A 23,751-nucleotide genomic window follows, 5' to 3' on the forward strand; every position below is an offset into this window, starting at 1 on the left:
GCGGGGGGCAGGCGGCAGCCCCGGCGCGACATCCCGTCCGGCGCGCGGGGGGCCGGCGGCAGCCCCAGCGCGACATCCCGTCCGGCACAACAAGGTTTCTGACGTTTGTACCGAGCGCATCAAGCGCTCTGGTGACACAACTCCACAGCTGCGGGAGCAAGGAAGGAGAGACTGTCCTTGAAAGCTATAGACGGAGCTGCAAGAGGGTGAAAAGATCCAACTCCCAGGTGGTCACAGGCTGCAGCAGCCAGCAAGTAATCCCGATGCAGGCACAGGCGGTGGCACAGCACAAGCCGAAGTTTAAACTTTAGGCCAAGTTTAAATGTTAGAAGGAAAAGACTGCTCTTTTGCAGCTGGAGGGACACGTTAGCGGTGCAGCCGACACACGGTCACGCTGGGGCTGCTCCTTGGGCTGGGTCATGGCCATCAGCACGATTTGGAGCAATGCGAATGTCCAGCTGGGCCTTCTTGTATCCAGAAAATAAAGACACGTTTGCGTTTTGGTTTGTTTAGTGCATTGTAAGAACAGCGTAGCTCATGCTTTCCATTCTTCTGCAATGCTTTGACTTGCAGGATTACCTTCAGCCTCCGCATCCTCTCTGCACCTCGGAGCGTTTTTCATCTCTTGGCTCCGTATGAGCCAGGGCTCGGGCACGGAGCTGGGGTGCAGCTGCATACRTGGAGCACCAGGTATTTGCTAATTTATATATGTTCCCGCAGTGACCAAAATGCTCTCAATAACCAAGCAGGTTTTCCACACGCTCTCACGTGAGGGAGACAAGAACTGCAGGATCCACATCAAACAGATTGTCCTGAAAAAGCCCCGCGAGGCTGTACCCGCGTGTGGGTAAAGACCTGCGCGTGTAAGTAAGGAGCGTGGCTGTAAGTCGCTTGGCTTCTTTCTCCTTGACCCTCTGCGTGCGTCGCCTTGGACGAGGCTGCCAAACTCTTCTGCTRAATCAAAGGCGCTGACTCCCCCTCCTAAAGTCAGCGGCTGCCGTGCCATGATTAATTTCCGAAGAGACTTTCCCGGAGGTTTGAAAGGAAAAGGCTCCCCTCTTGTGGCTGCCAAGGAAAACGACTGGCGTCGATCTGCACCATCGCCTCTCCAGTGGCAGAGAAACAGGAACACGTTACAGGAATGCGGTCATCTCCCGCCTGCGCTGCAGCGTGCGCCCGGGCCCCGGGCCGGGACGCGGCTCCCGCGTCCGCCCTGGGGGCGCCGGTTTGACTAAAGCCATCTAAGTTACCAGAATTCGTTGGGATTTAGATCAACAGTCAGAAACATTAGTTCTAAACAACCGATTTAAAGCTGTTYTCTGTTTGTACCTTTTAGTTACTTTCTTGAGAAGCATTGATTTTGTGTTGGATTTTTCTTCTTTTTGCTCTCTGAGAGAAGATAGGGATAAACCTTCATTTAACTTATCCTGKAACTTGGTAGGCATTTACACAATTTATCAGTTCTTCTATTTTTATTATTTCTAATGATAAATCCACCTTTTAGAAATGGTGAAAGGCGTGTATTGTTTACCGAATGGTTAATTTTATTTCCAATTTGTGTCACACTGCTTTTGTGTGAAAAGAGAAATATACTTCAAAACCCGCAAAAGCAGCAGCTTAAAAGTATGAGTTAAAAGCTGCCTTTAAATATTTTGGACACATCAGAAAGAAAAAAAGTAAGTTTACCCAAGTATGTTTTRCAATTAAAATGAATGTATTTATTAAAGAAAGGAAGTATTACTTGTAGTCAGTAAGTTGAACCACTTGCTGCTTGTCAGCATGCGTGCCAWGGCCTTGGAGCTAATAGAACTGAGCTCTTGCACCTCATTTTTATTCGTAAATTGGAAGAAGAAAACAAACTTTCTTCCTCTTTCAATTCCTAGCTGGCTTCTCAGTGTTGAAYGCCCCCCTCGTTGAACACAACTACTCAGATGCATTAAGATGATTTTTTTCCTCTGTGTTCCCACAGAAGAAACCATTACTACCCAAAGCAAAGCTCATTTTCTTATTTATTCAACAAACTCTGGTTGCTGGTGCTTTGGTAATAACACCACCCAGGTCTCAACATAAGCTGTTATTATTTAAGATTTATTTTTTGAATGTTCTTAATTTTAAAAATGAACATATATACACATTAATCTGACTTTTTTCTCAAAACTGTATTTTATCTATTGAAGTAGCATTTAAATTCCAGGAAATAAATTGATCCTGGGATTTGAATTGGACCCACAAGAAAACTGTTAAAAAATTTGGATTCCAGGTTATGGTCTTGGCCAGCTCTCAAAAGGAAACACTGAAAAAATGTTGCTCAGGAAAAAGGCAGCCTGACATTAGAACTGTTGTTAATACAAATATAATAGAACAGATTTAGTTTTTAGTTTCAACCCTGGTGCTATTTTTAAACTATAAGGAAGCTAAAATGGGAAGTCTTCTATGTAATGAAAATCCAATCTAAACAATTCCTTTTGATTTCTGAAGTAGATATTTCTACTGAGGAAGACTTATGATTCTCCAAATTGCAGCACCATTTATTATTTTTATTCAATGAATAAAAATGACTGATCTTTAAAATATGATGTATTTGGCCCAGTGATTTAGGATATTTAATAGAACKGTTCACTTTTATTTATTAGTCTGTGGCATTAAGCCCTGATATCTTCCCTTTGTCAAGTAAATTCATTCGAAAATACCTGAAAATGGGGTGGAAATGAAATTCATCTTTGAGATATGGTGWGAATAAAAAAAAAGTCACATTGTGYGACTATCAGTTCCCGTATCAGATGAGAATACAAGTTGCTTTACTGTTGTGTCCTGTCTTTGACAGTGTTCTGCTTCAGATGCTACTAAAGAYGACAAAATAACAAAAAGTGAAGACWGCTTTGTAGAACAAATTTCCTGGTATTTGGAGCAGAAGGAAATCTTTCCTCCTCCGCTCACATACACATATCTGCATCTTGCAGCTGATGATGCTATAAAAGTTACTGATGTTAAATTGCTCTATATTGCAGCTATAATCAAAGCACCGCTCTGGCGCTCTCTGAGGTCTTTGTGGAGCCGAGGTAGGGCAGTGCCGCGAGGGGAAGTGAGCTGTCCTGCTCTTCTGCACAGCAGAACACACCTGCAGCCTTTGAGCTGGAAATAGCCCCAAATTTCTACAATGTGTATCTAGTCTGCATGCATTATGCATGTCCTCAGCTATGCTGAGGGCTGCTCAGGAGATGCAGCCACAGCCACAGTGTGGCCAGCTATTTATTCTTCCCTCTGATAAACAAGTATCTRCTAGAGCAGGCAATTTCAGCCGGCTGCCTTTGGATTCTCGACCCTGTTGAGCAAAGCACCTGCGGGGGCTGAAGGACACTTGAGGGCTCTGTCTGCACAGTGAGCAGCTCTCACCGAGTTCAATAAGAGCTAGAAAGTCCCTGTTAACTCTCTGCCATCCAGATGTCTTCTTAGCTCCCTTGTGAATCTATTTTTTTCAAAAGAAGTAATTTGTATAGTGCTCCCATTCCAGGTGAAAATAGAAAACAGTGGCCTTTGGTGTCCAAGAGCTGGCGATAGGGACAGCGTGCCTTCCAGTGTTTCATCCAGGTTCTCCAGAGATGTATGACCAAGAGGAGAAACATGAGCTTTAAAACGTGGGCACATACCTCCACTTTGGAAAGCCCATGCTGGAGCCTCAAATGCAGCGTCTCAGAGGAAAGAGGAGCAAGGACTTCTGCAAGATGCCCGCCCAGGTATGTAGCTGGATTTTTGAATGCACCCATGGTTGCTGGTTTTGAGTGCCTTGGATCAGTGCCTCGCTGGTGGCTAATAACTGAGGAACATTGAATTTAGTTTTTACTTGCCCCTGAATGCGTATTCTCTTGTGTGCTCAGCCTGAGCAGGATGTGTTCACCTGCAAAGAGAGGATGAAACTCTAAACTCTGCTTTGGTATTTCCATCCTCTGAAYGGTGCAGAATTGGTGAGACAATCTGCCTCAGCAAAGGTGTTTCCAAGCCCTTGCTTTCAAACCAGCCTGTGGGTCTTGTTCACATGCTGTGTTAGAGACAACAGGGTTTAAAATGCCTTAAAATGTGAGGATTTTAACCCACAAGTTTCCTCACCTGTGTGGTTTTTTGAGGGTGAATGTTGACTTCAAGCTGCTTGAGTMAAACTCTTGTCAACTATAGATTAAGCTTGATTTCTTACACACCTCAGAATGATAATATAGATAAAATGGTGGATATCGGATACCTTGGAGGTTTTCTTAGAAGGATTTCCTTGTGGGGTTTTTATCACTTCTGTTTAACTGATTTTTGTTAGATGAGAACTTCTGYGTGTATTGGTAGGTTTGTTGACTTGACACGCAGGGCAGCTTCRGTTGGCTACAGATAAAAAATCTTGTGGAGCCCTTTTGTATCTTTGGGGCACTCTCAGAAGTGTTTTGATGATGGCCCATCTCCATCAGGTTCAGATCAGAAATTTGTTCCATAACCCAGATCCAGGCACTTTCCCATCCTTCTTTTTGCTGAAGCTTGGTCTCAGTTGATGCCCTTCCCTGGGATAAGAGTCTACGGCACAAGACAGACGATTATTTTTCTGACAGTAATCAGTGTTGAAGACAAAATCCTGCTTTCCTTACTCGTGTGAGATGTCTCAATAAAACTGATAGCTTTGATTATTTGAATAAGTAATTACTTGGAAATAGTCATTTTTGAATGCAGCCACTACCTTAAGTTAGCTCACTCCCTGGTGAAATTTGTTGCTTGATTAAGTGCCAGCAAGGGACTTGCTTTGTACATATTTTGTCYACTTAATTTTCATTCTGTGGTCTGGCTCTGTCTCTGAACTGACTCATATAAAAGCACATTCTGTGCTCTGCTCTTTACAGAAATCAAATATTTCTTCCATAGGCATGTTCTGGCTAGAAACTCAGCCTGATTCCACAGACCTTACATGCCTGTTTTTATCTTTTTTGAGTTGTCCCCATGATTTCAGTGAAGCTACTCACCGAGCCTGGAGAAAGGCCTGAAGTGGAGTTCCTATTCCCAGCTTTGTATTTGCTTCTTAATACTTTACAAAGGGTAAAGCATGCTCGGTATCTCAGTAATCTATATAAGATAACGGGCTTCTCCAAGTGAAATGAGCTTCAGAAATACATGCTTCTATTCTGCTCTTCCTTTAAGCAATATTCATTTATGAATCCAATTAGGCCSTGGTTTGCGAGAGTGATGACTATTCACATTCTAAATAGCTGAGAATTATTAAAAATGTATGACAGCTTTATTCATCCCAGTCCTAAGGTTTATGAGTGAACATTTTTCTGAATGTGATGAGCTTTCTGAGTATCCTTTAGGTGCTGAACCAGAAAAGAGGGACATTCAGTCTGAAAACATAGTTGCATTTGCAAAGCAAATCTGAATGCAGTGCCCTACAAATGTAGTAGATYTACCCATTCCGAAAATAGCAGCTATGAAATTGCTGCACTGTGGGTTTTAGAGTCTGACAACTTGTTTCATTACCACAGCTAATATCCAAGTCATTTTATAATACACATATTTTTAAGAACTAGATTTGTTAAAAATGAAGTTAATGTTTCTGTAATAACCTCTRCTCGCCTCTCTCGTCTCTCATCTTCTCAGTAATTTTAATTTGTGTATTCGTGCTGGGAGGATTTAATAACTTGCATTTCACCTTCAATTTTAGACCTTTTGGACTAATTTATCTGCAATAATGAAAGCAGATGATCAGCAGTGCTGCTGCTATTAATCAGGTGTTTCACTTGCATATTCCATGTTGCCTGTAGAGCTTCACAGAATAAGAAAGTATGTCATTTATTTTTCTCATCTCCTTTTGATTACGTTTTATATCATTCTAGTACAGTGGTACAGTATTCAGTTTGCTGATGTTGCAGTGATCTTTACATACTACTAAAACCTATTTTTTCATCTAAATGACCAGTCAGGACTAAGCTAATGCCACCAACTGAACACTGATCTATTGGTTATAGAGAGCTCATATATAGAGAATTTCATGTGAAATGCATCTGTTTTTCTTTCATGTTGATATTAACATAAGTGTCAGGTTCAAGAAACTGAGAGATAGAAAAACCTCCCACGGTTCTGTGGGGATTAATCTTTCTTGCTGTTGGCATTAAGTTTGGGACACAGCTCACACTGAGGTCACGCTACCTATCATGCAAAATTACCAGTCGGTGTGGCCAGCTGGGATCTAAAAGTTTCTATGTTCTGATGCAGTCAAGATTCTCTGGACGTGGATTTGGTCTCCAGCGACTGCTTATGCACACACAAATGGGAAACAAACATTCCTGCTGCGCAGTTCTTGCTGAGCGGTACAGAATTGGCACCCTGGGAACTCAGCATCGTATTTATGAATGAAAATTAGGTCAGACAACCCAGAACTTAGCATTTATAAATTTAAAATGCCTTCTTGGACTTAAAAAAATAAAAAGAAAAGAGAGAGAGAGAATTAAAATGAAGAGACCAATGATTTTTAAATGAAAACCAATAAATCTGAAGGACACACTAACGATCTGGGTCATTGCTCTTGATTGCGCCGAAGAGGATAGGTATGGTGACATGGGGGAATTTTTCTAGGGACAAAGTTTTAGTAGTTCAGTTTGAATATTTGCCAGTTTGTGGGCTGTTACGTTTGCTTTCACTTGTAAAGGGGAGTGGAAACCCCTGAGAGGAGTTCCCACAGAGGTTTTTTGTACCTGGGGCAGGGGGAAAGGCAGCGGAGCCAGCACTGGTAAGTGCAACCTGGCTTTGGAGCAAACAGTGAGAAGCTCCTGGGATGCTGCCGTGGACTCCTTGCTGGCATTCCCGCTGAGACCTGGGCCAGTCAGGCCCTAGATAGTGCATCTGTGCCCACACTGGCCTCAGAGAGGGGTAACGTGATTTACTGCCCCATTTTTTAGGATATACGTTGCATTAAGGGTGTCTGCAGACAGGCAGTGGATATTATTGTTTCTGATGAGTTCCTGCAGGCACTGAGTGATGGGATGGCTGAAGGTTTTGCTGCTTTTCGCTTTAAGGGGAGATATTACTGACTGGAGTACCTGTGGGAGGCAATGTCCCCAGATCCCCCTTTCTGCTTAGCAGGAACACAGCTGCAGGCACTGTTTCTCTCAAGCGTGGAAACCTGAATCCCCTGACTTTCACAGCATCCTTCTGATGCTTTTGCTTATCAGAAGCTAGTTTCTGTCTCCCAGGTCCCTGGAGACAGGAACTAGCTTCTGATATTAGATTAATACAGAGACAGGAGTATAACTGATAAGGAAAAGGCATGTGGATTTAGAGAACTGCGGAAGGGCAGGTATTGGCATAGAAGTGGGACTCTCCAAGTCCCAGCCAATGTATCTTGCTTCTCCTCAGTGAATTCCAAACTCAAGAAGAGCTTAGGAGCCCTCTCGTCTTCAAGTCTTCCAGAAGAGCAATTTGCTCTTGATCTTCATGAATTCACTAGAAACCTGGCAAAAAAGCAAGATACAGCTGCCAAGTTTGGAACCAAGTTTGAGGGGTTTTTTGCATATTTCTACCTCTGTACTTCACTAAACAGTCCCAGCTTGCTTGTGAATACCGTGAGCATGAACAGAATCCCACTGTGGCAGCATCCAGCATATTCAGGGATAGGGAATTATGGCTGTTTCTTTGGTAAATTTATCTTGTGCTATTATTTTGGGAGCTTTCTGGCTGAAGGAAGTGCTCAGAGACTAGTGACACAGAAACCAGCTTTAGAGCGATATCTCAGGTAGCTAAAGGGCATGGACATTTAAGCTATACTGAAAGATCCAGTTCTAGAGACACTAAATCTATCCAAATCTCTCTGCTTATTTTTAACAGAACATTTTCAAAAGCAAAAGTCTGACATCTACCTGTCTTCATGCAGAGAGGTGTAAGGTTATTTATGGGAAGAGGTGTATGGATTGACAGTCATGGGAAGTATCTATATGCAGTTTTAAAACAGAAAAAAAAATCCTCCCCTTTACCCCGTTGTTTTCTCTGCTTATTGTATGTACTGCTGAAACATCAGAAAAATTTAAGAAAATTTTATATTTCACTCGCTTTGCCCAACACATGAACCACTTCCTTTCCCAACAGTAATTTCCTCACATTGTGGCAGCTTGATCATGACACTCTGGCGGAGCTGCAACCACGTTTCCGTTAGAAACTCTGCCYTTGCAATGTGACATAGCTGTGGCAGCAACCCCTTTGCCTGACAAAGCTTGGTTTATAGGGTCTCAACACTGGGCAAGGATCCCTGCTCCAAAGAGTGTCGAGCAATCGCCGAAAAACATGTTCTGTTGGACAGACTGTGTTGATGCAGAGTCCCCAGCTGACTAGGTCTCACTTGGCTGGTGGACACTGGCYGATTAGTGCCTGTGAAAAGACAGGCCGTGAGCTGATGAATTTTTCACCTAACTAGGTCAGTCAGACAGGTTATAACTCATCCTCCTGTTCTGTGTTGCACAGACTGGGAAATGAAAGGCAGCTACTCACTGAAAGTCACACAATAGATGCTCCAGATGCCAGAGATGGGATTTAAACCCAAATGTACTGAGTGCCAGCCTAGTGCTTTAAATCGTAGTTATCCTTCCTCTCAAAGATCAAGTAAAGATCTCTGATTTGGTATTTAGAAAGTTTCTATGCTGTGGCCATAAAGTGGTACTTCAGAGAACCTTACAGTTTACTGATGGAAAGGACTAATTTGATTAGCCAGTTCATCTCCTTTAAAAATGAAAGAGTTCAGTCTTCTACGAGGTAAGGGAAGAATAATTAGGTTGACTTTTCAGAAATGGATGTTAAAGCACATATCTGAAGTGACTTGCCAATAACATGAGAAGTCTGTGTCAGAACAAATCATTCTGATTCTACTCTGAACTGTAATGCTTTTAGATATCCTTCCTTAATATTTCCTTCCTTGGTTTTCCTCTGTTCTTTGATGCATTTTTAAATTTTGCAAATCATTAATATTATGTTTGTTTCAGMTTGATGAAAGACCTTTCTATGCAGGAATAACCAGAGACTCGCTGGTGGATACAATGGAGATGATTTATCAAGTCAAACATCAAAGAAATACAATTTAAGTCAAACAGCAAAGAAACAGCAAAAAAAGAAAAATAACAAGGAACCCACTACCTTCAAAAAAAATGGGAAAAAAAGAAAAATCTGTAACTCTGAAGACTGCAAGTTTTGGAATATAAATGACAACGAAGTTTGTGGAGCCTTTTGGATTACACTGAACGCCAGCTCCATTAAACCAAACGGAGCATTCCTAATTTGACATGTTGACAGGGACACCCCTGCCTATTCCAAAAGAGAGTTTCAAATGAATCCAGATTTCTCCTATGTTCCCAACAGGGGCTGGGCTGATTCCAAAGGAAGTTATCCAGGCCAACAATAAATAAGATACACATGAGGCAGTTTGTGCCACCAGGAAATCTTCCAGGGAATACACGGAGAGCAGAAGGAAAGCCAGCAAAGCCATGGCTTAGGATGTCTTTCCTCTCTCCTCATAATGTCCTATCTCAGTATCTTTGGTGAATATAAATCAGTTTCTTCCCCCTGAGACCCCTCGCCCTTGCATTCACTTTCCTCATCCTTGCTTCCTCGAGAAAGCTGCTTCATGTGCTTGTTCTCCCCAGCACTCAGCTCCTCCCTGCGCTGCAACTGCAAGGGAGAAGCTGCAGAGATGCTCAGTGCCGACGTGCAGACCCTGCATCTGCTAACATTCAGATTGGGTTATTGATTTCTGCAGGAGCAGGCTGGAGCCACACAGCCGTACTTTTCCCAAGAGCGTTATGTGCATAATTTGAATTATGTAATTCTAAAAAGCAAATTTACCCTTTTCCAGCCACATTTACTGTGAGCAGACATATAGTTACAGCACACCTTTTGCATTCAAATTTTGGCAAACTGGGGCCTATCTCACAATTTCCTGAGAGACCCCCAGAGAGCTGGCCTGGTGGCACACGTTGTTCACTGCCCCGTGTCTCACTGGGGTCAGGCTTTATCACTAAATTACACACTCCTCTGAGATATATAATCCCACATGAGTCACAGAACAGCACCCTGATATGCCAGCCTTYGAACAGGCACGAGCTCAGCCACCACTGCAGAGGACAAGGCTTCCCAGAGTTAGACACACCAGCAGAAAGTCTACCTTGTGCAACATTATAGATTACATTTGCAAAGGAAAATCAAACTTGTGCCCATAATAATAGCGTGTTCAGAATTTCCTGACCTCCCCAAACGATCTGTATAGCTAGGCAGAGACACAGGTCAGTGCACACCAAAAGGAAGGCTGCAGTGTGCCTGCTTTACGAGCACAACTGTAGGGTTTCGGAAGTGCACACGATGTTTGCGCAGAACAGAGGCACCGTTACAAAATTTTTGACAGTGCAGTCCAGACTATGAATCTCAGAAGGTCATTTTACAGCCTGAATTTCAGATTTTGCAGCAGCCTCAGCATTCTGTTACCTGTATTTTAGAAATTTTGAAGCCCCAGAGATAGGTATTTCCAGTGAATCGTAACATTGAAATTTTGTGTGTGAATCTTCCATCATCAAAATGACAGCTTGCCTGTTTGCCCATGAATTGTGTTACCTAGTGTTTGTAATGATAATTGGATTATAATGGTACAGAATGCATAGAATGTATRTTCTTTTAGGATTTGGTACTTGAAAGAAATGTGCTAAAATAATTAAATGAGAATAATCTATCAGATTATTAATTTTACTTTCAGCCATGAACACTTTTGCAAGAAGATGGAATAGTACATTTCTACAGGACAGAAMATTGTTGAAACACTGTGCATAAAGTATATGAGTGATGGTTAATGACTACGTGTGCGTATTCACTACAACGTCACCTGAACTTTAATAGCAGTCGTATATATAGAGACAAGGAAGAGTTCATATATTTTGTGTGTGTGTAYGCGTGCATATAGACGTGTGTTTATAAATATAAACACCCAGATAACCATAGCTGTTGTTATGGTCGGCCTAGTTGTTTAGCTCTAACGTTGAAAAATGCTGACGTTTGTTCTGATAACATTACACTGCATTCTCTGTTRTTGTACGGGTTATTTTAGATGCCAGACTTGTCGTTCGAGTCTGCGTTAAGGCACGGTCTGCGCAGGGCAGGGTTTGTCCGCGRGCAGCGCGAGCAGAGGCGGCTGCAGGATGAGCAGGCTGCGCACCGGGAGCCTGCGTGCACCAGGAGGGCGATAGGCGGTTGGTTTTTTGAGTCCAAGCAGACGCAAAACTCCGAGGCCAGCTAGCTCTTGATTCCAGCCTGAAAAGCGGGAGATGTGTAGCCAGATCACTCCAACAGCTCTAGCGCAACGGTTTTGCTCCGGTCTGTTTGTGAGATGTCTTTCTACTTGCTCTCCATTTTGGCAAGCAGCTCGCACTTGAGGCTTTGGCTCTCCTTCCGAGGAGGAACGCTTAGGCCAGCACGGACACTCGAATCTCCTCATAGGAGCTGATACAATTATGGGCCGGTTCCATGAAATGATACTGGAGAATTTTGTTTTTGAAATTCCTGGGAAGGCGGCGGCGCGTGCGCGATTCCGGCTTCGCGTGTCCCCCGGGGAGCGAGCGGTGGGCGCGCAGCGGGGGCTGCCGGGGGCAGCCGCGACACCGCCCTCACGCCCGCCGTTCGCCAAGCGCCGCTGGTGTAGGCCAAATCCGCCTGCCCCCGGCGGGGGAGGAGGAGCGGTGACTCAGAGGGGATCCCTGAGTCACCGGGGAAAGCCCCGGGGCGCTGCGGGCTCAGGGCTCCCAGGCGTCCCGCCCCGCGGCCGGCCGCCCCGGAGAGGGAGGGAGGCTGCCGAGGAGCTGCCTGCAGCTCTGCAGACCTCCCGGCACAGTCTCCCTCCAACTCGAACCCGAGCSCCTGAAGGCCCTGACACCTGCTGCGCAGCCACAGGTGAGACAAACACRACGGAGACGACACACGGCGCTTGTAAGTCTCGGTCTGACGGCTTTCTTCGTGTTTGCTTTCAGGGCCTCTCCTCGGTTCAGCAGCCCTACGAGCGGCAGCAGCTTCTCCGCAGAGCTTGCGACAACGTGGAAGCAGAAATGAGCCGTGAGCGGCTGTTGTAAGCTGCACTGGTGTCCTGGCATTTTCGGCTGTTTTCCACCCACCCTTGAAAATCATTTCTGGCCCAAAATGGGACTGTGAGCTTTACCACATGCTCTAAATGAAGTGCTAATTAAATACTTCTACTTAATGTAGACAGCATTTCTTTGAATCGGCTKTAATGCATTGCAGATGGCAGCGCGTTGCCTTAGGGGAGGGCAGAGGGAGCCGAGTCCCCGCCGAGTCCCTCCCGGGGCGGCCGGGGAGGGACCCAAGCAACGCTGACACAGCGCTCGCCTGGCCCGGGCTCCCGCAGCCGTCCTCGCTGTGGCAGTCCTGTACCGCGATACCGCCGGTGTTTCTGTCCAGATGCACATTTTGACACGTGGGATCAGTGGTGGAGCCGTAGGGCGTGATGGATACTCAGCGCCCAAGAGAAGCAGCTGAGAACYGGTAAATGGTGCAGAAAGGGACCTAAATCCTTCTGGCGGAGGCAGACTGGCTCAGGCAGGACAGAGCTCTGCAGCGAGGAGACCGAAAGGGCTTGGGCTGAGCGGAGGCACCCAGCRGCCTTTCTGGCACGGGGCGGACAGAGAGTAGCTGGAAGGCTCTGCTCAAACTATTGCCATTGAAATCATCACTGATCTTTAGGTTTCAGGGTCAACAGCCATCAAGCTCGCAAGCGCCAGATCACCCAGCTCTGGGGATACACGTTTGCTGTTTGCAGACCATATGTTCAAGGCTGTTTCCAAGCCCGGACCTGCCCACCAGCCAGCACGCTCTCATGCGCTCTGGCACAGGCTCAAGTCCGGCTCTAGCTCTGTCCTGAGGGGAGAGTTTGAGCAAAACGGGTGCCTGAGCCTGGAGCCAGGGCTGCTCTCGTCCGCGCAGCCTGCGCGGGTCAGACAGCAGCTCTGCATCTAGGACTTTGGTTTTCCAGCATGAATCCCAGGCTTGGACTGAGACGCTTCGTGTATTCACCAGGCCCAGATTACAGCAGGCCGACAGCCAGCGGAGCGAGCAAGAACTCCCGCGGCCGCGCGCGCTTCCCCGCGGGCCTGCGCTCCGGCTGCCGGCAGGCGTGGGGAGCCCGTCCTCCGGGGGCATCCCTCGGGGCGAGGGGATTTTTCGCAGAATCTGGAGGCCTGGAAATCCAGCCCGCCCTTTTAACGAGAGCTGCAATTCACGAGTGTCAGAGCGGCAACCTGCAAAATGCCGGCAGTGAAACGTTTGCGTCCTGGCTCGCGGGACGTGGCAGAGGGAGGCACTCGGCGGGCGCTGCGCGGAGGGAAGGGGAGCTGTGGTCTGCATACACCCCTCCAGCAAACGCTGCAAAAAGCAGGCAAAGAATAGACCTGGAAATGCAGTTTTCATGGAGTAACAGTTACTTAGARGGCTGGAAGGGATCTCCGACCCTCCCGTGTCAGGGTAAAAGGGGGGAAAAGCTTGACCAGGCAAAGATCCCAGTTGTGAGACGAAGGATCATGAGCCAGGATCTCTGGCTTTAATTAGCTTGTGCTAACGAGCTGCATTAGTGCTTYGCCTTCTGACGCATCGGTTTTCTGTTTAGAACGGATGGCACCGTCCTATCCCATCGCCGTCAAGTCAAGGTGTGTTAGTGCAGGTGGAATAATATTTACATTAGAYGTCCAGGCCCAGTGGCACCTGCCATAGTGCCTCAGTTTTGGGGGCTGAATGTTGATAAATTAGGTCTTATGCTAACGCTGAACCCGGGCAGGTTTGTAAGCGCGAATCGCCGAGGGAGCGCAGCACCGCAGAGCTAACGGGCGCTCGCAGCCCGACCTCCTAGCAGCCGCTCTCGTGCACAGAGCGAAGCCAGCGCGTTCCCTGCAGCGGCAGCCCCGCTGCCCACGCGYCCCGGTGCCTCCTGCCTCCTCCTCGCTGCCGCACGCAGGGCGCGGGGAGCAAATGGCTCCTTCGGGGAGAGCTGGGCACGAGCTGGCCCCACGCGGGGCGGTTTCTGGGGAGACAGTTTGCAACTGCGAGGTGCCTGGTGGCTGCACGTGGAGAATTAAGAGCACAGCCACCCGCTGCACCATCATCTTCTGGAGTAGCACCATTAGTTTATTATTGTGGGCTCAGCTCGTGGGCTGGGAAGAGGGTGAAAGCTTCAAGGTKGGATTACGGCACACAGAGCGGGGAGAACTGCTTTTCATTCAGGTCCTGGAGGACACAGCCCTGAGACCCACCACAACCAGCCCCCAGGAAACAGTATAACTCCTCCTGCAGTTATACTGTATGAAGCAAATGCCCTGAGAGATACTGTAGTCAAAAGCAGAGAAAAATCTTAATTTTCAGAGTGACACGGTGATTAAATAGTGCTACTTCTTGTTCTTTTTCTGGGGCTGATAATAGTGATGGCTGAACAGTAAGGAGATAGCTCCTATGCGTTTCTTTACACTAAGACATACGCAGCATCATGTTGTGTAAAGAACATGAAAGATCTTCCTTTAAAAATTTGTAGAATATTCCACATTTCTTTCACAACGATTCTGCAATGTTCTGGTGGCTTCTGGGGGTTCAATGCCCTCCTTGGAGAAAAAAGAGGTAGGAATGCAAGATGAGGAAGAAACAAGAAAAAGAACGAGGGAAGAAAAAGCAGATGTCTAGATGGAGGACTTGCTTTATTGAAGTATTACAATTTAAGGATGTGAATTCAGTTGCCTGTTGCTATTTATCATGACCACATAAAACTCAAAGTACTTTGGTATTTAAATAGTTATAGATTCAGAGATGAGTCATGAACCAGACTGATATTTTATCCTTGGCAGTGTTGCTGAAAGGTTTTCTGATGCAAGGATCTTTTTTCCAACCTCTCTGTTTTTGTGATATTTCTGTTCTCAGATTATTTTGTCATAGATATATGGGACAAAATGTAGCATGAAAGTTAATGTTTCTGGACTATCCATTATTATGGACTTAATTGTTTTCTTTTAAAAAATCCACTGCTAGTCAGTATTGCAGACAAGTTCCAAGCTCCCATTCTCCAGAGAGAATCAATTAAGAAAAAGAGAGAGCGCGCGCGCACGATAACTGCTGGCTGTGTTGCTCTAAGAAGCTTTGAGGATGATTTTTGCTGTCGTTGGTGAACGGCTCTCGAGCTGATGCTCATTTCGCACATGTTTTTGCCAACAGACAACGCGTAACTTGTGTGATAGCCCCTGCAAGTGGTGTGAGCAAGGCAGCGGACGTTTGGGAGCGCTGGGGAGTGTGTGCAGTGGCATGAGATAGATGAAAAAGTCTTGCAAAGTCGAATTCTGCCACTGGCACTGCTTGCGATTTTAAATTCTTCGTGTATAATTCTCTTATTATTTCTGGGTACAGCAAGTCAGAATAGGCTTAAATTTGTACAATAAATAAAATCGTTCACACGAAAACTATTTTGATCCAGCATGTTCTCCCTGGCTCCTAAAGGCAAGCAGCTACTCAAGCAGCCTCTCTGCCCCCACAGAAGTTCACAACGGTGCAGTGGGAGCTTTCTCTTCCYCTGAAAGAAGAGTTAAGTTTGAGAGAAGACAGATCCTTGTCCCAAGGAAAGTATTGCTGATGTTGGAGTTGGGGACCTCAAACAGAGGCTGCTTTGGAAGATGCACGTCTGGGGCGGYGAACCCTGGAGAGGGCTCTGACTCATCACATCATCAATCCTGCTCCTCTGCCAGTATAGCACAAAACATCTTTTATCATCAAACTCTYCCTTTCGTCTCCGTTTCTTTTCTAAACTAAAGGAGCTGGCTAGGGGCTACAGTTTTGGGTGATGCAGCCCCCATTTGCCATGTGAAGGAGGTCTGTTCCCATGCTGGCACTGTCAGAGACCAGGCAGAGGATGAATTCCTTGGCTTACACTTTCACTCCCAGCACTGGGGTGCATACATACCCTTTAGCTGTAAGAAAACTAAGCTTTCCCAGCTGAGCCCTTTTTTCTTTTTGCTTGCCTTAATCCCTCCTTTCTCTTTGTTGCGGAGCAGCGCTGTTTATCTTAATGGGGACAGCAGGAACACGCTGGCCTCGTAATTGCCACGAAGGCTACAGAGTGGTCCAGACGGTACCAGTTTGCACTGATATTTTTCTGGAGCGTGCCAACAACAGGCGGCTGCTGGGAGAGCTGAAATTGCTGCTTTTTTCTGCTCACATCTGCATTTGATTTTCAATCAAGTCTTAGTTGGTGAAAAGCCAACTAATCTACAGTGCTTAGGTTTTTTGGTGTTTTGTTTTTAAGGGGCTGGCTTGAGCCAAGTTAGTACCAGAGAACTAGTTTTTAATAATTTTTTCCCCCCTGAATTACGAGTCTGCATGGATATTGACTATTTCAAATAGATCATCTGGGAAAATTATTATTCACTATTATTTCTTTGCATTAGTGTCTTGCCTATGGCTGTTACAAAGGGCTGAGACCTCCTCGTGCCAGGTGCATGGCAGCTCACGACAAAATGGCAAAGTGTGTACCTGGGCCCTGGGGCGTTTGGGACACCGCTGGGAGGCGGGGGCCTCCTCCAGGGAGCTCTCCCTCCTCGGGCGCTGGAGCCAGGGGATCAGGAGAACCTGACATCACTCTGGGGAAACTAAAGGGCAGTTTCCACAGGTTTTGCATGAAAAATCCTGGTGTTTTGTTTGGGCTGGTGTTGCATCTTCTCCCATTTGCTGTTTTGAGGGCAGATGAAGAATTGGTCTGRTTTTACATTGAAGATGCACAAAAAGTCACTGCTTAATTGGAAACATCAAATGAACTTAAAAATAGCTCAGCTGCAATTCAAGCATCTTAAAATTTGGGGAACAAAGCTGCTATCAAAATCAAGAAAAAGTTTTAGGTAAGAATTTTCATTTTTTATGGGACTTTTCCTGTGAATTACAGTAGCAGACTAATACAATGCTCCCAAGGATTTCCAGTATTACCTGCTGTCACTTACTTATCTAAGGCTCCATCTTATGCACCTCTCACTTTTGAAACAGAAATTTTAAACTGAATATACAATTACTGTTCTTGAAAGGTGCTGAACTAATAACCCTCTGAAACTACAGCCTCCTCTGAGTGTGCAGGAAACCGGGTTGGGGCAGAGGGAGGACGAGACGGGGCAACATGCTCATAGTAACAAAGAACAGAAAATATGAAAGGTAAAAGCAACCAGCAGAAGGTAACACCAGTACCGCGGGCCCATAACGCTCTTGTCTCAGTGGCCAGTTGCCATTTATCCGTGTGCTTTGTAGAGAGGAAGCCAGGTCTGGCGCTGCTCTGTACCTGCATTTGCATGTGTGCAAGTGCAAAATGAGTGCAAAGAAAATCTGCGTTGGCCAGCCCGTTTGTACCTTAAGCGTGCGCGTGTGTTGATGCAATCTGCTCAGGGGGTTGTTCTCCCTTGTCCATGTGCACTTTGTCCACTTTTCCTCAGTGTTTMGCCTGCTCCTTTCCCCAGCACAGCTCCTTTCTGGCCGGAGGAGCGAGCACGCGTCCRTCCTGGCGCGCAGTCCTGCTTCTGCCCACGTGCAGCCGCATGACATTGCTGTTTATCTGCTCCCTCTAGCGGTGTCTCCTCTACGGGATGAACGTGACCTTTCAGCCCGTGAAAATTTTGCTCCTTTGGCTCTWGTGGATTGTTTTATATGGATTTTCTATAGCTGATTTTAGACTAAAGGATAGGCTTTAGTAAGGAAACTCCGTTAGTTTCCACCTGCCTTCCTCTCTAGCAGATATGGTGTGTTTGCTGCAAGAGATTTTTTGGCTTGTTAGAGAAGCTGTTATACTACTGAAAATACTAAATGACTGTGCGGTTGCAGTGCCAAGCGCAGCCCTCCCTAGGCTGTGGTTCCTTCTCCTGTGTGGTAAAAGCTGACTGTTTTGAGTAAAAGACAATGTGGAACTAAAAATCTATCATTCTTTTTCTGGTTCGTTGTCTTTTAGCAGAGATAGTGACCACAGTCAATAWTAGGGAAGATCTGCTAATTTGTCACCTACCTTCAATTTTTGGGTCAGTCTCAAYGGACTGGATGTTAAAAAATACGCAACAGTTGGAGGTGGAGCGTGCGGGCGCAGAGGGGTTCTGCAGAGGGGCTGTCGGACCGCGGCAGCCCGGTGTGCAGGGGGCGCGAACAGCCCAGGGGCGGCTGGACGTGTCGCCTGGGGCCGCCAGCAGCGATCCCAGCACGTGCGCGCGTTGGTCTGCTACCATCCCGCAGACTGACAGACTCTTTGTGGGAAGTAAAATAGACAGAACTGTAAATCCCTCCTGTTCCAATCTTCTGGGGACTTCTGCGGTGAGCTTGCACAGCTCGATACGCCGTGCACAGCGTGCGTGGTGGCACCTATTGCTGCCTTCACTGTGGCACCCAGGAACGTTTGTCCTCATGAGGTTCATGCTTACGTGTAGTGTCTTTGCCTGCATCTGACCTAGGCACCAGTGTAGGATGAGCCATTCATTTCTGAATGGAGATTTCCTCTCTTCCTCCATGCTTGGCCTGTAGACTTTTTTCTTTCRAAAGAAGGAAAAAAGTTGAACTCGTTTGCCTCGCTTTGTTTGAACAGAGCCCTGTGTGTTAGCCCTCCGCCGCACAACGAAACTCTGCGCGGTGAAAACTGGCTGAGCAGCTCCGTATTCAGGATCGTCCATCACCAGGGCCCAGCCTCAAGCGTACACAGCAGATTTACATCAGCCAACCTGAGGAATCAAAACCTGAGCTGGAGGAAGGGCTATCAGTATTTATGAAGTGCCAGTGATGTGCGAGGACTAGCTGAAGAGCCGACTGGCCTGGCTGCTTGGCTCAGTCTGCCGGGGTGCTGGTGGCAGTGACACATTGCCGAGTGCTGCCACAAGGAGAGCAAAGCATCTGGCAGCGCAGCTCTCTCTAGAAGCATGTTGTGGGGTGTATTTTGCTTGACAGGCTCTCCTTCAGAAGATACGTATGGGAAGCAAATCTGGTGGTAAGTGAAAAAAAAGGAAAGAAAGCGTTCCTGTTGCCCCTGCACATTTGAAGCCTTAGGACCTTCAGCAGGTCAGGAAGCCTCGAATATAGTTTCAAATCCCTGTGTCCCTCKTGCTTTCAATCTCACTTTAGCAATTGCCCATCTTATCCGAGCGAAATAAATGCCCTAAAACATCGGAGGGGAAGCAGAGATAAGTGGAAAAAGTGCTGCATGGAGCCAGTAGCACATCTTGCCTGAGAAGCTCGGATACATGTGAGCCCTTCGGTCCCTCTGCTGTATTTTGCTGAGGGACCAGCAGCAGCTCTGCAGTTGTTACCCAGGAGCCCAAACCTGCAAGCCAGGCTCCGAGCGGCGGACGCACGAGCATCGTTACTGTGGCTGCTGGGTGGGCGCGCGGTGGGCGCTGTCAGCAAGCACGTCCAGCTCGGCGCTTGTTCCCAAATTCTCAGCTTTCTCGTGGCAATACTTGCTGACAGCCAGTTGCCCMGCAATGAGGAAGCCTCACCCCACTCCCCGCACCCTAATGGTTTTTGTTAAGGGAGAAATTGCATTTGCTGGCACTGGCCRAGCTGAGAGCTCTTTTGGTTTCCTAGGCATTTCTTTTCGGTGAGTGTCTCCAGCTGCAGCACACCCCTTCAGCCGGGGCACTGACTCATGCTTTTGCCATCACAATAAGTCTGTTTTCATAAACAAAATTAAATGCGCTGTGCTTATTCATTAGGGAGATTTAAAGTCAGATGTCTCTCAGCAACCAAGAAATATGTTTCATGGGATGAACTCCCCTCCCTCTTCCCCCTTTTCTCTTTTTACAGCTTAAGAAAAAAAAAAAGACTTGGAAAGACGCTAACCCGCTGCTCTCAGCATGCTTGTTCTGTGCATGCCGACGCACAGCACCAAGAACGAGAGGACGATGCTCTGGTTATTCAGCTGGGGTTTGTAGATCCCAGGCAGAGCCAAAGCTGTTCTAGAGAGGGTTATTTAAAATTACACAGAGCAAGAAAAACTGTGATGTGTTAATTGACTGGAGTTAAAACAAAGGTCCAAGTAAGTGCATAGCGATGAGGGGTCCCAGCCTGCCGCCGGGGAGAGCGCGAAGCGTGTCTGGCGCACGGCTGCTGCCAGCTTTCTTCTCTGTGTGCCAGCGACTCTCAACGGATGGCAGCGGGCAGGACGGGCTCTGGCCATGGGAAAGCTGTGGGAGGCCGACCGGCAGATGCTGCGCCGCCTGTGCCCGAGCCCCGGAGGCAGAGCCTGGCTGCTCCCGCCTCGCGCCAGCCGTGCTCCTCTGGTTCGCGCGGCGGGAGCGCTGGCRGGCCCAGCCCTGCGTGCGAGGAGTCGCAGCGTTGAGTTTGCCTGCAGCGCTGAGAAGGTTTGAGCTGGCTCTGGGGAAAGGTGAGAGGCTAGTGCAGCCTAACGTGCCGCGATCCCGCAGCTCCCTGGCCTCCCGCCTCCCTCCCGCCGAGCCTCCCGCAACTGCTGCCATTTATAATAACTGATGCGCTGGTGACATAGATGTTTCTTCATTAAGGATTGGACTAATGCCACAAATACTGTATGTGAGGCAAGAAAAATCTTCCTATGGTTAAGCCTGAAATAGAATTGAGTCAGATGGAAACAAGCTGTATGAGTGAGTTCACGGCAGCAGGATGGATGAAATGTTGGGGCTGAAGCAGCCCCTGAGCTTTCACTTGAGGCAGAATAGTGTAAAGASAAATAGCAGCTGAGACAGATGGCATGAAGCAGGCAAAGAGTCAGACTCCAGCTATGCCGGTAAATAACCCCCTGCAATTTATGTGAGTTTTAACTSGAGCATCCAGACTGACAGATTCTGCATCTTGGTCAGCTGCAGTACTGCAGAGRGAAAAGTGTGTAACACTAAATGTTCATCATTAATACAGCTAAATTCAAGTGAAAGAAAAGAAAAGGAACTGGATCAGAATCAGCAAGTCTGTATAAAGACACAACTTGCTCATATCGGYCTGCTAGCACAGATTTACTCCCTAGCGTGTGTTGCCCATTCCTGTATGTTTTTCAGTGGCCGGGTGTGCTGGGGCACGGGCTCTTCCCCGAAAGCGGTGCCACGGCTCGCGCGCGGCACAGGGCTCAGAGCATTGCCCATGCTGAGCTTGGGCTCCACTCACACAGCTTGAGTCCTGCRGAAGAAAACACAGGAGGAAATAAGTACTCCCCAGGCCCGTGGTGAGCAGCAGGGGAAGCAGCCCAGCCTGCCAGGTGTAATGTCAATACACACAAGGTGCAACCYCAGCTGCTAAAAAAGCGGGATCTGGGATTGCACATTGATTAACAAAAATGTGTTATCACAGGGTGGAAAACGTATCTCTATTCATAGCAACACCCTAGTGTCTTTTTTATTAACATGCAAAGAGGAAATAATTGTGGAATTTGCTGTCTCGGCAAGCAAATTTGAGAGGCATTTTGGCCATTTTTGAAATCCCGCTTCTACCACATACCGAAAGTGAAGTGAATGCATTTCCCATGTACTTTAGAGGGAGCCATAAATCAGAAAGAAAAAGGACAGCAGAATAACAGGGGTGGTGTTTCTCCTTCCAGCGCACCCAGGTACCCAGTGCCAACAGCAACAGGAGCAGTGATGTGAGCCACGGTTTCTGGGCCAGGCCGTCGTTCGGGGGCTCCGCGCGGTRGCTGCTTACCCCCGCGCGCGGAGCCGGCCCGCGTTCGCAGCCCCCGGCCCCTCTCGGGGCTCTTCCTCGGTAAGGGGAGCCCGCAGCCTACTTCACTGTTGTGACTTTGAGAGAGCAGGTAGATACGGGGTCACTTCAGGGACACTGATTCAGACTTAGGCTTTTGATAACTGGTTTCTAGTCCCAGTTATTCCAGCTGCTGCAGGTGGGACTTTGGATGATTTGCTTCTCTGTGCCTCAGTTTCACCTTCTGTAAAAACAAGGCGATATTCCCTTCAGTAATTTCTGCTGTGTGAGTGAAAAACGCTGACTACAACTGAGGAATCTCGTRATTTTGAAAAGTTCGGAAGGTTTTGGTTTCTTTGTGACTGACAGCCAGTGCAGGGGGGCCTCTGGCTCAGGGTCTCGCACGCAAAACCGCACGCACTGATACGTGCCCCATTTGTCCGAGCTTGTATCGGCTCARAAAGTGCCATCTCTTCCGAAGCATAACCACACTGACTGTCCTGCTAAATACACATAAGTATGTGACTAGGTATAGTTCTTGCAAGGAGAGCTCTTAACCTGAGGGTATTCTCTTCTATAGGGTGTCTACAAATACTGCTTTAGTTCTCTCTATTGCTGTTGGATTCCTTCATCACTGAAAACTGCCCTGGGATGGCCGGGCTGAATGGGTAAGTAAAAGTCTAGTTCTCAGCTCCCGCCAGGCCAGCCTCTGGCTCTGATTGAGCTCCTTGAGCTCGTCGTGCCACGTTCTGCTCATGGAGGGGGACGAGGGATGGGGGGGGACACTTCAGCCTGAGATACAGCRTGAATGAGCCACTGCCAAGTGCTTCTATTTCCAAACAAGAGGTGTGTCAATCCCAAGGGACTCTAACAAACAGCTTTTCCAAAAAAAGTCATGACTCATTTCAAATCTGCTTATTTCAGAAACAAAAACCCTCCCAGACATAAAAGCGATCTCTTCAAGCAGCTGATGGCCTCCTAGCCCAGATGAAGAGAGATGCAGATCCCTGTTGTGGATAAATTCAAAGGTTTCAGCCAGCCAAAGGTCCTGGTATATTCAAAAGTGGTGCTTTGGCGTGTCAGCCTATAAAAAGTCACATTCAAACTCAAACCTGGGGTTACATTTTTGAGCCAAAGTTTGGCACTCAGGTTTGCAGGAAAGAGAAGACACACAGTGGTCATCTATTTCTGCCACTGCATCTTTTCCCTCTGATGCCTTGTCAGACACCATGTCTCAGAAAAAATACAAGCACCTTTGTCTGCACGATTCCATTTCATGCACAGAATCCTCCTTATTTCTCCAAGTTCTCCTGATTGATAGAGCTCTCTCTATGGGTAAGAAAATAAAACAGCTAAGCCTTCTTCATTAATTTCATTTCAGAGGGCCCCAAGTTGGCCAGCAAGATCTAGATGTATCTCRTATAACTTTAGGAAAGTGGATTAGTTCTAGGCAGTAATGAAGAAAAAAAACCAAAACAGATCTTGTTTAGATGTGGCTCCTTAGTCAAAAAAAAAATACATATTTAGCTTAACCTGTTTCTAAAGAACGTAGGGCTAATTAAAGGAATGGTAGATGATTGCCAAACCCATCCTTATTGCCTGGAAGAGAGCTTGCCGGGCCGAGCTCAGAGGCCATAACTTTCTGCGTTTGTGTGGGTTACAGCCACTACATCCTCGCTCTGGTTTTGACACCGTTGCTGAAGGCAGTGGATGTGTTCAGCGGCCGAGCCGGAGCTCTGCGGGACTGACCTGGAGCGTGCCGCTCGCCAGGTGCCTTTTCACCCTTTCATCATCTGTGAAATGGGGCTATAGGGTCTTAGAGACTAACAAGGGCAGGAAGCCACATAGCCATTGCAGCAGCTGAGTAAACAGTGGTTTAATAAAAGAGATTAATAAAAAAAGGCGTCATCTGCCGTCACCACCCGCTGCGCCGTGCGGGAGGCACGGTGGCGGCGATCAGCCGCGTGAAAGCCGCTGCTCCGCTCCGGAGGGACCCGAGCAGCACCAGCGGCCTGGGGGAACTGCGGAAACGAGGTGTTTCGGGGGCCGGAGCCGCGGGCC

The 23,751-nt window shown here is 47.2% G+C and overlaps 1 long non-coding RNA gene across 1 annotated transcript in view; it reads left to right on the forward strand.

Annotated features, from left to right (window-relative positions):
• Positions 1–10,634, forward strand: part of LOC146590740 (uncharacterized) — a 12,990-nt gene extending 2,356 nt beyond the window's left edge. Inside the window, exons 2-3 of the long non-coding RNA XR_014896934.1 lie at positions 3,512–3,734; positions 8,991–10,634. This is a non-coding gene — a long non-coding RNA (uncharacterized LOC146590740). The remainder of the gene's footprint in view (positions 1–3,511; positions 3,735–8,990) is intronic.
• Positions 10,635–23,751: the final 13,117 nt, after the last annotated feature.

Source organism: Rhea americana, unplaced genomic scaffold, assembly GCF_003343005.1.
Source record: "Rhea americana isolate MKP2758 unplaced genomic scaffold, rheAme1 scaffold_4, whole genome shotgun sequence".
Lineage (NCBI taxonomy): Eukaryota > Metazoa > Chordata > Aves > Rheiformes > Rheidae > Rhea > Rhea americana.